This window comes from Chiloscyllium plagiosum, unplaced genomic scaffold, assembly GCF_037043375.1.
Source record: "Chiloscyllium plagiosum isolate Xiang-an unplaced genomic scaffold, Cpla_swu_hap1 HiC_scaffold_29, whole genome shotgun sequence".
NCBI lineage: Eukaryota > Metazoa > Chordata > Chondrichthyes > Orectolobiformes > Hemiscylliidae > Chiloscyllium > Chiloscyllium plagiosum.
In genome coordinates this window covers 42,215,259-42,232,674 of record NW_028270167.1, presented here as the reverse complement: position 1 = coordinate 42,232,674, position 17,416 = coordinate 42,215,259, and the positions used below count along the sequence as shown (strand labels likewise).

General features: G+C 47.7%; 1 protein-coding gene across 9 annotated transcripts in view; it reads left to right on the top strand.

The window, feature by feature from the left end:
- Positions 1 to 4,450: 4,450 nt before the first annotated feature.
- Positions 4,451 to 17,416, top strand: part of prdm10 (PR domain containing 10) — a 241,471-nt gene continuing 228,505 nt past the window's right edge. For 4 of the 9 annotated variants that reach the window (XM_087976537.1, XM_087976536.1, XM_087976538.1 and 1 more), the window contains exon 1: positions 4,451 to 4,566. The gene's annotated coding sequence lies outside the window, so the exon portion shown is untranslated. The remainder of the gene's footprint in view (positions 4,567 to 17,416) is intronic. The other 5 variants (XM_087976534.1, XM_087976527.1, XM_087976530.1 and 2 more) reach the window with 3 other exon arrangements.

Genomic DNA, 17,416 nt, shown 5'->3' with positions numbered 1-17,416 from the left:
GTCCCCGTCCCTATCTCTCTCTCTCTCTCCCCCTGTCTGTGTCTGTCCCCGTCCCTATCTCTCTCTCTCTCCCTCTCTCTGTCCCTGTCTCCCTGTCTGTGTCTGTCCCCGTCCCTATCTCTCTCTCTCTCTCTCCCTGTCTGTGTCTGTCCCCGTCCCTATCTCTCTCTCTCTCTCTCTCCCCCTGTCTGTGTCTGTCCCCGTCCCTATCTCTCTCTCTCTCTCCCCCTGTCTGTGTCTGTCCCCGTCCCTATCTCTCTCTCTCTCTCCCTGTCTGTGTCTGTCCCCGTCCCTATCTCTCTCTCTCTCCCTCTCTCTGTCCCTGTCTCCCTGTCTGTGTCTGTCCCCGTCCCTATCTCTCTCTCTCTCTCTCCCTGTCTGTGTCTGTCCCCGTCCCTATCTCTCTCTCTCTCTCCCCCTGTCTGTGTCTGTCCCCGTCCCTATCTCTCTCTCTCTCTCCCCCTGTCTGTGTCTGTCCCCGTCCCTATCTCTCTCTCTCTCTCCCCCTGTCTGTGTCTGTCCCCGTCCCTATCTCTCTCTCTCTCCCTCTCTCTGTCCCTGTCTCCCTGTCTGTGTCTGTCCCCGTCCCTATCTCTCTCTCTCTCTCTCCCTGTCTGTGTCTGTCCCCGTCCCTATCTCTCTCTCTCTCTCCCCCTGTCTGTGTCTGTCCCCGTCCCTATCTCTCTCTCTCTCTCCCCCTGTCTGTGTCTGTCCCCGTCCCTATCTCTCTCTCTCTCCCTCTCTCTGTCCCTGTCTCCCTGTCTGTGTCTGTCCCCGTCCCTATCTCTCTCTCTCTCTCTCCCTGTCTGTGTCTGTCCCCGTCCCTATCTCTCTCTCTCTCTCCCCCTGTCTGTGTCTGTCCCCGTCCCTATCTCTCTCTCTCTCTCCCCCTGTCTGTGTCTGTCCCCGTCCCTATCTCTCTCTCTCTCTCCCTGTCTGTGTCTGTCCCCGTCCCTATCTCTCTCTCTCTCTCCCCCTGTCTGTGTCTGTCCCCGTCCCTATCTCTCTCTCTCTCCCTCTCTCTGTCCCTGTCTCCCTGTCTGTGTCTGTCCCCGTCCCTATCTCTCTCTCTCTCTCTCCCTGTCTGTGTCTGTCCCCGTCCCTATCTCTCTCTCTCTCTCCCCCTGTCTGTGTCTGTCCCCGTCCCTATCTCTCTCTCTCTCTCCCTGTCTGTGTCTGTCCCCGTCCCTATCTCTCTCTCTCTCTCCCCCTGTCTGTGTCTGTCCCCGTCCCTATCTCTCTCTCTCTCCCTCTCTCTGTCCCTGTCTCCCTGTCTGTGTCTGTCCCCGTCCCTATCTCTCTCTCTCTCTCTCCCTGTCTGTGTCTGTCCCCGTCCCTATCTCTCTCTCTCTCTCCCCCTGTCTGTGTCTGTCCCCGTCCCTATCTCTCTCTCTCTCTCCCCCTGTCTGTGTCTGTCCCCGTCCCTATCTCTCTCTCTCTCTCCCCCTGTCTGTGTCTGTCCCCGTCCCTATCTCTCTCTCTCTCTCCCTGTCTGTGTCTGTCCCCGTCCCTATCTCTCTCTCTCTCCCCCTGTCTGTGTCTGTCCCCGTCCCTATCTCTCTCTCTCTCCCTCTCTCTGTCCCTGTCTCCCTGTCTGTGTCTGTCCCCGTCCCTATCTCTCTCTCTCTCTCCCCCTGTCTGTGTCTGTCCCCGTCCCTATCTCTCTCTCTCTCTCCCCCTGTCTGTGTCTGTCCCCGTCCCTATCTCTCTCTCTCTCTCCCCCTGTCTGTGTCTGTCCCCGTCCCTATCTCTCTCTCTCTCCCTCTCTCTGTCCCTGTCTCCCTGTCTGTGTCTGTCCCCGTCCCTATCTCTCTCTCTCTCTCCCCCTGTCTGTGTCTGTCCCCGTCCCTATCTCTCTCTCTCTCTCCCTGTCTGTGTCTGTCCCCGTCCCTATCTCTCTCTCTCTCCCCCTGTCTGTGTCTGTCCCCGTCCCTATCTCTCTCTCTCTCCCTCTCTCTGTCCCTGTCTCCCTGTCTGTGTCTGTCCCCGTCCCTATCTCTCTCTCTCTCTCTCCCTGTCTGTGTCTGTCCCCGTCCCTATCTCTCTCTCTCTCCCCCTGTCTGTGTCTGTCCCCGTCCCTATCTCTCTCTCTCTCCCTCTCTCTGTCCCTGTCTCCCTGTCTGTGTCTGTCCCCGTCCCTATCTCTCTCTCTCTCCCTCTCTCTGTCCCTGTCTCCCTGTCTGTGTCTGTCCCCGTCCCTATCTCTCTCTCTCTCTCTCTCTCTCCCTGTCTGTGTCTGTCCCCGTCCCTATCTCTCTCTCTCTCTCTCTCTCTCCCTGTCTGTGTCTGTCCCCGTCCCTATCTCTCTCTCTCTCTCCCTGTCTGTGTCTGTCCCCGTCCCTATCTCTCTCTCTCTCTCCCTGTCTGTGTCTGTCCCCGTCCCTATCTCTCTCTCTCTCTCCCTGTCTGTGTCTGTCCCCGTCCCTATCTCTCTCTCTCTCTCCCTGTCTGTGTCTGTCCCCGTCCCTATCTCTCTCTCTCTCTCCCTGTCTGTGTCTGTCCCCGTCCCTATCTCTCTCTCTCTCTCCCTGTCTGTGTCTGTCCCCGTCCCTATCTCTCTCTCTCTCTCCCTGTCTGTGTCTGTCCCCGTCCCTATCTCTCTCTCTCTCTCCCTGTCTGTGTCTGTCCCCGTCCCTATCTCTCTCTCTCTCTCCCTGTCTGTGTCTGTCCCCGTCCCTATCTCTCTCTCTCTCTCTCCCTGTCTGTCTGTCCCTGTCTCTCTCTCTCTCCCTGTCTGTCTGTCCCTGTCTCTCTCTCTCTCCCTGTCTGTCTGTCCCTGTCCCTCTCTCTCTCCCTGTCTGTCTGTCCCTGTCCCTCTCTCTCTCCCTGTCTGTCTGTCCCTGTCCCTCTCTCTCTCCCTGTCTGTCTGTCCCTGTCCCTCTCTCTCTGTCTGTCTGTCTGTCCCTGTCCCTCTCTCTCTGTCTGTCTGTCCCTGTCCCTCTCTCTCTCCCTGTCTGTCTGTCCCTCTCTCTCTCCCTGTCTGTCTGTCCCTGTCCCTCTCTCTCTCCCTGTCTGTCTGTCCCTGTCCCTCTCTCTCTCCCTGTCTGTCTGTCCCTGTCCCTCTCTCTCTCCCTGTCTGTCTGTCCCTGTCCCTCTCTCTCTCTCCCTGTCTGTCTGTCCCTGTCCCTCTCTCTCTCTCCCTGTCTGTCTGTCCCTGTCCCTCTCTCTCTCTCCCTGTCTGTGTCTGTCCCTGTCCCTATCTCTCTCTCTCTCTCTCCCTGTCTGTGTCTGTCCCTGTCCCTATCTCTCTCTCTCTCTCTGTCTGTGTCTGTCCCTGTCCCTATCTCTCTCTCTCTCTCTCCCTGTCTGTCTGTCCCTGTCTCTCTCTCTCTCTCTCTCTCTCTCCCTGTCTGTCTGTCCCTGTCTCTCTCTCTCTCCCTGTCTGTCTGTCCCTGTCTCTCTCTCTCTCCCTGTCTGTCTGTCCCTCTCTCTCTCCCTGTCTGTCTGTCCCTGTCCCTCTCTCTCTCCCTGTCTGTCTGTCCCTGTCCCTCTCTCTCTCCCTGTCTGTCTGTCCCTGTCCCTCTCTCTCTCCCTGTCTGTCTGTCCCTGTCCCTCTCTCTCTCCCTGTCTGTCTGTCCCTGTCCCTCTCTCTCTGTCTGTCTGTCCCTGTCCCTCTCTCTCTCCCTGTCTGTCTGTCCCTCTCTCTCTCCCTGTCTGTCTGTCCCTGTCCCTCTCTCTCTCCCTGTCTGTCTGTCCCTGTCCCTCTCTCTCTCCCTGTCTGTCTGTCCCTGTCCCTCTCTCTCTCTCCCTGTCTGTCTGTCCCTGTCCCTCTCTCTCTCTCCCTGTCTGTCTGTCCCTGTCCCTCTCTCTCTCTCCCTGTCTGTCTGTCCCTGTCCCTCTCTCTCTCTCCCTGTCTGTCTGTCCCTAGCTCTCTCTCTCTCCCTGTCTGTCTGTCCCTGTCCCTATCTCTCTCTCTCTCTCCCTGTCTGTCTGTCCCTGTCCCTATCTCTCTCTCTCTCTCCCTGTCTGTCTGTCCCTGTCTCTCTCTCTCTCCCTGTCTCTGTCCCTGTCCCTCTCTCTCTCCCTGTCTGTCTGTCCCTGTCCCTCTCCCTGTCTGTCTGTCCCTCTCTCTCTCCCTGTCTGTCTGTCCCTGTCCCTCTCTCTCTCCCTGTCTGTCTGTCCCTGTCCCTGTCCCTATCTCTCTGTCCCTCTCTCTCCCTCTCCCTGTCTCTCTCTCCCCCTGTCTGTCCCTATCTCTCTCTCTCTCCCTGTCTGTGTCTGTCCCTGTCTCTCTCTCCCTGTCTGTGTCTGTCCCTGTCTCTCTCTCCCTGTCTGTGTCTGTGTCTGTCTCTCTCTCTCTCTCTCTCTCCCCCTATCCCTATCCCTATCTCTCTCTCTCTCTCTCTCTCCTCTCCTCCCCCCCCCCTATCTGCCTCTGTCTCTCTCCCCCCGTCTCCATCCTGAGCCAATGACAGCCTCGCGCGGGCGGGCCTCTTTATGCTAATGCGGGCGGCGCTGCTCCATTCTCCGTTCTGAGGTGAGCACCGGCCGCTATTTACCGACGGAGCCGTGGTTGGGAGACTCAGGTCGGGCTTGTTAGTGTGTCCCCGGATGGTTCCTTCTGCGGTAAGTGTAGTCGGCTGTCCGGGGATCCGCTGTCCTCGGCCGCTTCGCCCGCTCCCTCTCTCCCTGCTTCCCGTATTCTCCGGCCCTTTAGTCGCTCCCAAAATGGCGGCGATTGCGGCCCATCCCCGCCCGCGGTCTGGGGGGGTGGGGGGAGACTGTGGGAAGGGGAGGCGGCAGCGGGTGGACCTGGCCTTCTGAGGCTGGGGAGAGCGGGGGAGACCGCCTGCCTCTGTCCCCATCCTGTTCTCCCATCGGCCCGATGCTCCTTGCTGGGCCCGGCTCGCCTTAGCCCCCCCCTCGCTCCCCGCCCGCCTGACGCCGTTGGTACGGTCCGGCCCGGGCTGGATCACTGCACCTCCTGGTCGGCCCGGGGGGGTGGTGGGGGCTGCGGGGCAGATTGGAGGGAGACGGACCCCCCCCCCCCCTAGATGGGCGCTCACAGCCACCTCGAGCCCAGTCCCAGGACACTGCGCCGATCACGGCAGCCCCGGCTGTCAGCCCGGGCCCCCATCCCCCTCGGGGCCTGGACAAACACTGGCCGCCTCGACTATTTCCTGAATCCCCGCCGGCAGCAGAAGGTGGATTAGTCCTGCTCTGACCGTTGGGTGCACAAGGGGTTCCAAGTGTCATGGTCGGAGAGTGCAGGGATTCCCTGCGGGGATCGTGTGTGTGTGTTGGCGGGGTTTAGGTGCGAGAGTTCCAGAGAGGGATCTGATAGTGAAATCCAGTGAAGGCGGAGATTTGGGGCTGGCAGGTGATCCGCTTTGGGGCGAATGGGGGTTTGCAAGGAGATCTGGTGTCGGGGCGAATGGGGCTTCAGAGGGGATTTGGAGATGATGGAGGAACTTAAGGGGCTTGTCAGTGGGGATGGAATGCAAGGTAAGCAGATAAGAGTGTGGCTGATTAGAGAATGGGTGTTCCAGTAAGCGGATTGTGGAGAAGAAAATGGTTGAACATTTTGCTGATCCAATGAAACAAGCCCTTCACCCCACTAAATCTATGCAAACAGCAAACTGCACTTGTCCCATTGACCTGGACTTGGTCCATAAGATGTACCTGGACTATGAGGAGTACAAGATTATGATTGCTATGCCAACAACTTCCTTTGACATAACACCTTTAACAGGGTAAAACTATCCCCAATATTTTTCACAATAATTTTACTAAACATTTCACAACATAGGAGATATGAAGATTGATCAACAAAATGTTGATCAACAGGGTGGATGTTAATAAGTACCTTAAAGAACAAGGAAGAAAAGTGGAGAGATTTAGAAGAGAAATCAGGAGATTAACCTTGAAGAAAGTGAAAGCATGGCTTCTAAAGATGGAGTGGTTAAAATCACCCATATACATGATAACAGAATGTAGGAATGGAGAATTGTAGTACTCGTGGACCTAACAGGAATAGGAAGTAACAAAGATGGACAGATTTGAAAACACAAAGGAGAATTTCAAAATCAAGGACCAGTCACTAATCTGGGCCAACAAGCAGTTGGTGAGTTCAGAAACCAAGAACAACGCTTTGAAGGAGCTTGTTTGTGGAGCATGCAAAATGACATGCCATCCAGGAGTGACTTGGAATGGTCAAGTCTCAAAGTGACAAATGTATGCACGACGATCCCACAGGAGCTAAAGCTATGGCGTAGGCAGACCTCCTATGTTGTGAAATGTTGAGTAAAATTCTTGTGAAAAATATTGGGGATAGTTTTACCCTGTTAAAGGTGCTATGTCAAAGGAAGTTGTTGGCATAGCAATCATAATTTTTTGAATTGAGTACTGAGTGTTTGTGATCATTTCTGAGGGATTCTTTTATGTATGAACCCAAATTACTCTTTTTCTATTTATGGAAAATTTGACATACTGATGTATTGTGATATGCTATGGTGATCCTTCGTCTCCAGTCCTAGTTTCTATTCATTTGCTGATTGCTGTGGAAAAATACTGCAAAGTTGTATTACATTCATGCTCCGCATACAATGAAAGAGCTCCCATGAAACAGGCCCTAATGATAGTCAAATATGAATTCGCTGTGTGACACCATTGGTATTGATCTGGATGATTCTGTGGCTTCCAGGTGTCCTGTTGTATTTGTGGTCCCTGAACTGCTGTCCAGATTTAGGAAAGATTGTGGATTGAACCTGGAAATTGTTGGTCTCGGTTGTTTGTTTTTGTTCCTGCTAGTTGGTACCTTTTTATCAAGGAGGCATCAGAATAAATCATGGAGACATCCTGCTGTAGCTACCAGGATAACATAGATATGCCAGAATATCATTATATGAAGCTGAGAGACAGCAAACATTGGTAGAAGTTGTTTATAGGCCTCCTAACAATTTCTCCACCTTCCTCATTCCCCCCCCCCTTTTCTCAGTCCCAACCCTTGGACTCAGCACCGCCTTCTTGACCTGCAATCTCCTTCCTGACCTCTCTGCCCCCACCCCCTCTCCAGCCTATCACCCTCACCTTAACCTCCTTCCACCTATCGCATTCCCAACGCCCCTCTGCCAAGTCCCTCCTCCCTATCTTTTATCTTCGCCTGCTTGGCACACCCTCCTCATTCCTGAAGAAGGGCTTATGCCCAAAACGTCGATTCTCCTGCTCCTTTGATGCTGCCTGATCTGCTGCGCTTTTCCAGCAATACATTTTTCAGCTCTGATCTCCAGGATCTGCAGTCCTCACTTCCTCCTCTGACTACATATGACAAGGTATAAATCAGGAAATTGGAGGTGCATGTAACAAGGTTAATGCAACCATCATGATTGACTGGGTAAGTCTAAAAATGTGTTGCTGGAAAAGCGTAGCAGGTCAGGCAGCATCAAAGGAGCAGGAGAATCGATGTTCAGGAAGCCTGAAGAAGGGCTTATGCCCGAAACGTCGATTCTCCTGCTCCTTTGCTGCCTGACCTGCTGCGCTTTTCCAGCAACACATTTTTAAGTTCTGATCCCCAGCATCTGCAGTCCTCACTTTCTCCTGGATAAGTCTAATGCTATGTAGGATGAATTCCTGAATATTTGATAAAGTGGTTCTTCAACATGCTGTTCTAGAAAACCAACTTGAGAACAGACTATTTTACTCAGATATTGTCCACTGAGAAAAGGCTAATTATTTAATAGAGTTGTGGAGGATGATCTAGGGAAGAGTTATGAAAAATGAGAATTTTACATTAAGATTGGAAATGATATCATTGAATCTGAAACCAGCGTCTTCTACAGAAGGGAATGTTGGCTGGAATAGATTAGGAAACTGCATTGAAAGATGCGACAGAAGACAGGCAATGACTAGCATTTAAAGAGGTAGTGCATAGTCTACAACAAATTTGCATTCATGGCTCGCAAGAGAAGATCTCTTCACCGAGATCTGTCTGTGATATTTGTTGCCTTAATTTTCCTGTTCTCCTCATTCACTCTAACCTGTCTCCCACTGAACTTGCTGTCATGTCACACCCAACCTTATTATCAAATCTGCTGATAATATTGGTGCTGTTGTTGCTTGTTATTTGCAGGGGCTGAGTACTAACTCTTAGACATGTCCTCCTTTCACTGCCTGGACCCTGGCCCCTCCACTGAACAACAAGCTGTTGTTTCCAGGCCCGATCACTGATCTAATTTCCTCTGGAGATCTCCCCTCCACAGCTTCACATCTTTCCAAACCTGCAGAGGTTGCTTCAACCTCCTTCTCAAAATTGACAAACAGGACTGCTCTGCCCAATCTGGTGGTTGTCACTAAGAAGGTGGTACTGGGGAAGCTGAAAGGTCTGAAGGTAGTGAAATCTCTCAGATAAGATGGACTACACCCCAGAAATCTGAAAGAGATTGAGAAGGTTGTAGGGGCATTGGTGATATTTTGGGAATCGTTGGAGTCAGAGAGGGTACCAGAGGACGGGAAGGTGGCTAATATAACATTTAAGAAGGGAGGGAGGCAGAAGACAGGAACTGCAGATGAGTTACCTGACCTCAGTCCTTGGTAAGATTTTAGAGCCCATTATTAAAGATGAGATTGTAGAGTACTTGGAAAATAAGGTGGAATCAGCACTGCTTCGTCAAGGAGTGGTGATATCTGACAAGTCTGTTTGAATTCTTTAAAGACGTAACAAAGAGGAATGATGAAGGCAGAGCAGTGGACGTGATCTCTGTGGACTTCAGTAATTTTCCTCCTTCGGTCTCTTCCCACTTACATTCGTGATTCTTCTGATGATTTATGTTCCACAATTTCCACTTTCCCCAGCCTAAGCTCCCTTGACTTCACAATGGTTGTGCAATATCTCTACAATCAGGATGGTCTGAACACTCTCCGCTGCTTCCTTGAAAAGAGGCATGAACAGTCCCCCACCTGGAAAGAGCTCCATCCTACTCCGACCTATCACCCTCACCTTGACCTCTTTCCACCTATCACATTTCCAACGCCCCTCCTCCAAGTCCCTCCTCCCTACCTTTTATCTTCTCCTGCTGAACACTCTCTGCTCATTCCTGAAGAAGGGCCTGTGCCCGAAACATCGAATCTCCTGTTCCCTGGATGCTGCCTGACCTGCTGTGCTGTTCCAGCAATAAAGTTTCAACTCTGCACTCCAGTCCTTGGGATAACAATGATCGAGCTCCCTTTGTTCACCCCACCAGTATATACATTTAAAAGAATGTCATTTGTTTGCTCACATGCCAATATTGCTGTCCAGGGCCTGCTATATTATTCCAACCAAGATCAACATAAGGTGGAGAAACAACATCTTGTTTTATGCACCTTAAGACCTGGAGCTCTCAACACTGCGTATAATAACTTCAGAACTCAACGCGTATCCTTGATTTTGTTTCTTTCCCAACTCATACCTAGTTTGTGTTTGTTTGGTTGGCAAGGCCCACTTTCTTCTTTTCATACTTAAAATTTTTACCCATCTTCTATCTCAATCTCTCATTTACTACCATGTGCACACATTTTATCTTTAATTCTGGACACCCTTACATCTGCTCCACTCACTCCTAAACAACATGATTTTTTACAGCCTTTTTAAATTCTGAACATGAGTAATTTCAGACTTCTGTTTCTCTGTCTCCTGATGCTGCTAGAAATGCTGAGATCTCGAGCATTTTATAAGATAAAGATTTATTAGATCAAAGGAAAAGGTTATAAAGATACCAGCAATGTTGTAAGCCTGAGGATTGTTAGTATTTTAAAATTCTGCAAAGGAGCGCTTAGAAATTGATGAAGAAAACAGAATATGAAAGTAAACTGGTGAGAAATATTTAAAAAACTTTAAAAGCTTCAATACATAACTAAAAAGGGCAAGATATGTAAGAAAATAAAGCAACTGCAGATACTAGACATCTGAAATAAATAAATACTGTAGAAACCGAACAGGTCTGGTGCTTCTGTGGAGAGAGAAACCATTCATGTTTCAAATCCAATGTCATCTCTTCCCATTGCAAGCTGACACAGGAGTATTCATGCTGGGGAATGAGGAAATGGCAGAAAATAATTAAATGGATATTTTGTTTTCACAGAGGAAGATAGAAAACTCCTCTCAGGAATTCTAGAGAGAATGGGGAACTGAAAGAAATTAATAAAAGTGGTAGTACTGGAGAAATTTAATGAAACTGAAATTTGATAAATCTGGATCTGATGAGCTACATCACAGGGTACATTGGAAGTGGTTGCTGGAGAGATAATGGAGGTTTTGGTGGTCATCTTTTAAAATTTATGGGTTTAGCATAGTTGCTGCAGATTGGAAGATAGTAAATGTAACCCAACTATTTAAGAAAGAAGGAAGACAGAAAATGGGGAAGTACCGATCAACTCTTTGTTAAATCTGTGAATGGTTTTCTGATGTTGTAACAGTCTAGATGAGGTGCATTCAGAGAATGTTATGTCTTTGGATTTTTAGAAGACTGTTCAGGTCTTGGGCAGGAGGTTATAAGCAAAGCTATAGCACATGAGATTGGGGATAAAACACTGTTGTGGATTGTGAGAGAGGTCATTCTCCAGTTGGTATGCTGTGACCAGTACTTGGACTCCAGCAATTCACAATTTAGATCAACGATTGACATTTAGAGACTGAATATTATATTTCCAAGTTTGCTGATGTCACAAATCTAGATGCAAAACTAAGTTTTGAAGAGGATGCAACGAGCCTTCAAGTGAACTTAGAGAGGCTAAGTGAGTGCTCAAGAACATGGCAGGTGGAACATAATATGAAAAAATGTAAAATTATAAACTTTGGCAGAAAGAAAAAGTGTTTCTTAAATGGTGAGAGATTGGGAAATACTGTTCCATGGGACACAAGTGTCCTTGTTCATGAGTCACTAAAAGCTAGCATGATTGTAAATGTGCAGCAAACAATTAAAAAAGGCAAATGGGATGTGGCCTTTATTTGATTTGAACACAGAAAAATATCTAACTTTTTAGTTGTGTAGCTTTGGTGAGATTAGATCAGAGATACTGAGTCCAATATTTGTTTAACGAAACATGGATACACTTGCCATAAATGGAGGACAAAGAAGGTTCACCAGATTAATACAATAAGTAATGGGAATGCCTTATAAGGATATTTTGGAGACTGTGCAGAGAGGGCCGAAGGATATTTCTCCTGGCTGGCAATTTTAGAACTAAGTTACAGTCTCCGAATAAGAGGCAGGGCATTCCGGACTGTTTTCCTCAGAGGGTAGAATTCTTTGAAATTCTCTGCTCCAAAGGCTGTGGAGACTTGGTCACTAAATATGTTTAAGACAGAGATCAATAGATTTCTAGCTATTAAACTCATAAAGTGATTTGGGTTTATTGTAGCAAAATGATGAGTTAATTGCAGATTTAATTTAATGTAAATTTTTTTTATCAGGTTGGATGGTTGAGATTTGTTGAGGTCACAGACGCACTTCAGAAAGGAGCTCCTACTTTGTTTTTTTAAAGCGTATAGTATTGGTTGAGTAATCGGAATGATCATGGATTTCATTGAGTTGGGAGTGGCTCTGATCCTTTGATCAGGCAATACCTTGATTTCTTAAAAGGGTAAAAGGATGCTTCTTATTGGTTGTTGGGCTATTGGGTACAGTCTGAAAAAAATTACTGTCATAGTTTTACTTATCAATATGTAATTTTGCAGTTGAATTATATGGTCTGATTTGCAGACAGCTGAGTAATTAAACCATGTGTCAGATCATGCTACTTAAGGGGCCTCTGTGGTGCAGTACTTTTGGACCAGGAGGCGTAGGTTCAAGTCCCATCTGCCCCAGAGGTGTAAAATAACATCTGAACAGGTTGTTTAGAAAATATCTTAGCCATGCTACTTCGGAGAACCAATGACCTCCTTCAGTGCTGGGAAATAATTTCTGACTCAGTGACCTTTGAATAACCACAGTCTTCAAGCAAAAATTCATAGAAAGCATAGCCAGATCTCAAGTAAAATTAGATTAAAATGTTCAGACTGTTAGACACTGGTGTGATGGCAATATGTTTAGTTGGAAATCTAAGACTGGAGACCTTTCATGACACTGGAGAGGGGTTACCTTTCTCCACAATGGAAATGCAAATTTACAGAAAACATAAGCGATTCAAGTGTGATCACAAACGTGGGAGGCATCATGTTATCACTAAAAGAATACGCACATTCCTCAGAATGGATGATCCAGTTAACTTGCCGAAAGCTTAAAATTATAGTCACTTTGAAAGAAGAGAAAGCAAGGCTAAGTATGAACCTAATCAATAATGTCCCCTGAATTGACTTGAATGAGAAAAGGCCATTTGACTCATCAAGTCTGCTCTGTCATTTGATAAGATCAGGTTTGTGAATTCTCCTTCTATTCCATGTTTGACCTTGATTCTGTTGTCTGGTGACTCATTACTACTATCTCCTGTTTTGACGAACATCGTTCTTTCTCCCTTATGGAATTTTGCGGCACAGGAGTCACAGGGCATGTCATCTCCTTCTTAGCTATTTGGGAAAAAACTATCCAATTTGTTCCTCCATGTTAGCTTTTCTTTCCCCATAACTGTACAGATTAGTCCTGTTAGAGTCATACAGCACAGAAACAGACCCTTCGGTCCAACTCATCCATGCTGACCAGATATCTTAAATTAGTCTAGTCACATTTGCCAGCATTTGGCCCATATCCCTCTAAACCCTTCCTGTTCATGTTCCCATCCTTTTAAATACTGTAATTGTACCAGCTCCTTTTCATAAACAGTAAGTTCTTTCTTCAAGTTGTATTTATAATCTTAAAAATTGCAACTTTAAGTGAAACATTTATTCCTATGGGAACACACAGAAGCTGGAGCTCCGTTTCATCGAACCTTTTGAGAAAATAGATCTCAGAAAGAAAGTACAAATTAAAATACTAAATGCTGCTGAATGAAATAACTTTCAAAGTGCATGTGACAATAACAAATTAAGTCAAACTTTTAAAAATTAAAAATATTTTAATCATATTATATTGAATTTTAATATTTTCATTTAAAAATATTTTAACTGCATAAGTCATGGAACAGAGAAAATCTTTTGTAAATGATTGCTGTAGCTCCTGCCTGTCACTAGTGCCTCTCACACTGGAACTCTGGTAAGTCAGGACTGCAGATTGCAGCGTGAGCATGGGAGAGGATGCAATTTCTGGGGTAGGAAGGAGGGGCCTGCAGGTCAGGAGCACTCACAGGGAGGCTGCAAATTTCAGAGCTAGAAAGCAGGGAGTGGTCACGGGCTATGTGTATTACTACTTTTCTGAGTTCTTTGTCAACCAGCAGCTTTGAACTTACATCGAGTAAAATAATTCCACAGAGGCCAGTATCCCATCAAGTGACCCTTTATTTACATATACATAGGACTTGACACTGGTCTCGCTTCCTCAGAGCGAGCTGTCAAAGTGAACAGCACATCTGACACTCTTATTTCTGTCTGTCAGCCAGGGCTCTGAGTGGACCAGATTAACAGCCCCGGTTAGGGAATTTATATTCTATATGATTGACCTGGCTGACCTCATTAAAATCACTACATCCCTCCACCTCGTAAATCAGGGACGTAGGCCTGTTCTTGCTTTTGCAGCTCTCCTGGAGTTTTTTTTCACACTGGGTCCAGTTCCTCCGATTCAGTGTTGGATACGGGCTTTGTGTATCAGATCATAGCATCTTGAAAGAAATTCATTGTCTTCATGAGGTGGTAAATGCATTGAGGCTGAGACATGCGCTGCGTGTAGTACAGACTCGAGGGTTCTTCGAGGCTGGACAGGGCAGGCGAACGCATGGGTTCCGATAGCCTTTCCAGCTGTTTGGAGGGCCCACATATGTTTTGCTCCTGCCGGTTTCCTAATTTGCAGTTTCTATGTGGTTCATGTTCTTGTTCAGGACCACATCACCATTCCTTGAGTAAAGGCAACTGCATAGCCTTACGCCAGGACATATCTTGAACAGAAAGGCTCTCGATCAGCCCATAGCAAAACACCAAAACATGCCATTGTAGTTGCTATCAGTGTGCCAAACTGAGATTGGAAAATCATCCCACTGGGCCTGAATTGAGTAAGAGAACTCAAAGGCTGGTATTCAGGAGAGTGCGCACCCAGTGAAGCCCACCTCCATCTGGCTTGGAACAGTTAAATTGCTTATAGAATCATAGAGATGTACGCCATGCAAACAGACTCTTTCGTCCAACTTGTCCATGCTGAACAGATACCCCAACCCAATCTAGTCCGACCTGCCCCATATCCCTCCAAACCCTTCCTATTCATGTACCCATCCAGATGCCTTTTAAATGTTGCAATTGTACTAGCCTCCACCATTTGCTCTGGCAGCTCATTCCATACACACACCACCCTCTGTGTGAAAAAGTTACCTCTTGGGTCTCTTTCATATCTTTCCCCTCTCACCCTAAACCTATGCCCTCTAGTTCTGGACTACCCCACCCCAGGGAAAAGACTTTGTCTATTTATCCTATCCATGCCCCTCACAATTTTATAAACTTCTAGAAGGTCACCCCTCAGCCTCTGACGCTCCAGGGAAAACAGCCCTAACCTATTCAACCTCTCCCTATTACTCAAATCCTCCAACCCTGGCAACATCCTTATAAATCTTTTCTGAATCCTTTCAAGTTTCACAACAGCTTTCCCGATAGGAAGGAGACCAGAATTGCATGCAATATTCCAACAGTGGCCTAACCAATGTCCCGTACAGCCGCAACATGACCTCCCAACTCCTGTACTCAATACTCTGACCAATAAAGGAAAGCATACCAAACGCCACCTTCACTATCCTATCCACCTGCGACTCCACTTTCAAGGAGCTATGAACCTGCACTCCAAGGTCTCTTTGTTCAGCAACACTCCCCAGGACCTTACCATTAAGTGTATAAGTCCTGCTAAGATTTGCTTTCCCAAAATGCAGCATCTCACATTTATCTGAATTAAACTCCATCTGTCACTTCTCAGCCCATTGGCTCATCAACATCCAAATGAGAACCAATCCAATTAAGTATCTGGTTAAATGGTCACGTGGTTCTATTGGAGGTTGACACGAGTGCAGCTGTATTAGTGATTGCAGAACCAGTCTTTATCAAAATTCGCTCTGGACTCCAGCCCTTAAGTTTGCTTAAGACCTTGACTAGCCGGAGAACATCTGCTGAGGATCCTTTACAGATTAAGAGTACAACTTTGGTTCTGGTCTCAAATGAGAAGTAGCTGGCTCCATTATCACTGATTGCTGTGAAAAGCAGGGCTATTCCCATAGTTTCAACAACAAACTTTGTCCCCTGAAGTAAACAGTCTGTCCCACTTAGCAGAGTCCTGTGTCCAGCATTGGCATTCCTGATGCTGTTTCATTCTCCTCTCCAGGTCCATAAAAATCAGATTTAACCTGGTCCAGAGTCTTCTCCCCATTACCAATCTTGATGGAGCCATCCCTGTAGTAGCATGAGGGATAGTCTGATCGTCGGAAAGGAACTGGGACAGTCTGTGTTGGGTGAAACTAAGCTGTTTCTTTAAGCCTGCCTTAAATTCGGTCTGCTGTTTCCACCACATCGTTAAATGATAGATGGTATGGATTTGTCCTTATATGCCAAATGCCTTTCAACTTTAAGAAATACTTGAATTCTCTGCTGGAAAATGATGGCTCGTTGTCTGTGACCAACACTTCTGGGAACCCACGTATTGCAAATGATGCTCACAGCTTTTCTATCATCGTCCCCATGTTTGATGAATGAACTCAAAGCATGTCCAACTACTTTGAGTGGGCATCCACGATGACTAAGAACATTGTGACCATGAAAGTCAACATGTAACTGAGTCCAGGGTTTCCCAGCCATTCCCACGAATTATGGGGGAGCTGCTGGCTGTACTTTTTGTCCTTGGCGCACTCCGCATTGCCCTACCAAAGCATCTATATTTGCATCCAATCCTGGCCACCACACCTACGTTCTCACCAACATGTTCATTTTGGAAACCCTTGGATGACCCTGGTAGAGTATAGCTAGTATCTGGTGGTAGACCTTTGCTTGTGACAATCACTCTTGCTCCCCATAATAAAATGCTGTCCTCTCCAGTGATCTGGTCTCGCTGGGTCAAGTAAAGTTTAAAACCAGAATGGACTCTTCCAGTGGCGGCACCACTGGTGTTGTATCTGCAAGTGAGAGGCAGCTCAAGACATCTGCATTTGCTACGTGGCTGCCCGAACGATGTTCCAACTTGTGATTAGACGCACTGAGAATGAGAGCCTACCGCTGAGTTTGACACGAAGCTATCGTATGGCCTTTGAGTCGCCCTCACAGGGGGTTGTGATGTGGCACTATTAAAAATTTACATCCATAAAGGTGGCATGGTGGCACAGTGGTTAGCACTGCTGCCTCACAGCGCCAGAGACCCGGGTTCAATTCCCGCCTCAGGCGACCGACTGTGTGGAGTTTGCACATTCTCCCCGTGTCTGCATGGGTTTCCTCCGGGTGCTCTGGTTTCCTCCCACAGTCCAAAGATGAATTGGTCATGCTAAATTGTCCGTAGTGTAAGGTAAGGGGTAGAGGAAGGGGTATGGGTGGTTTGCGCTTCGGCGGGTCGGTGTGGATTTGTTGGGCCAAAGGGCCTGTGCCCACACTGTAAAGTAATCTAAAAAATCTAATCTATTGGTGGAACTTTCTCACACCAAAGATAGCTGCCAAACTTTCCTTCTCTAGCTAGGCATATTTGCATGCCGTATCAGCCAAAGTCCGGGAAGCATATAGAACATAGAAGAATACAGCGCAGTACAGGCCCTTTGGCCCTCGATGTTGCGCTGATCCAAGCCCACCTAACCTACACTAGCCCACTATCCTCCATATGCCTATCCAATTCCCGTTTAAATGCCCATAAAGAGGGAGAGTCCACCACTGCTACTGGCAGGGCATTCCATGAACTCACGACTCGCTGAGTAAAGAATCCACCCCTAACATCTGTCCTATACCTACCACCCCTTAATTTAAAGCTATGCCCCCTCGTAATAGCTGACTCCATACGTGGAAAAAGGTTCTCACGGTCAACCCTATCTAAACCCCTAATCATCTTATACACCTCTATCAAGTCACCCCTAAACCTTCTTTTCTCCAATGAAAACAGCCCCAAGTGCCTCAGCCTTTCCTCATACGATCTTCCTACCATACCAGGCAACATCCTGGTAAACCTCCTCTGCACCCGTTCCAGTGCCTCCACATCCTTCCTATAATATGGCGACCAAAACTGCACACAATACTCCAGATGCGGCCGCACCAGAGTCTTCTACAACTGCAACATGATCTCAGGACTCCGGAACTCAATTCCTCTACCAATAAAAGCCAGTACGCCATATGCCTTCTTCACCGCACTATTTATCTGGGTGCCAACTTTCAAAGATCTGTGTACATGGACACCAAGATCCCTCTGCTCAT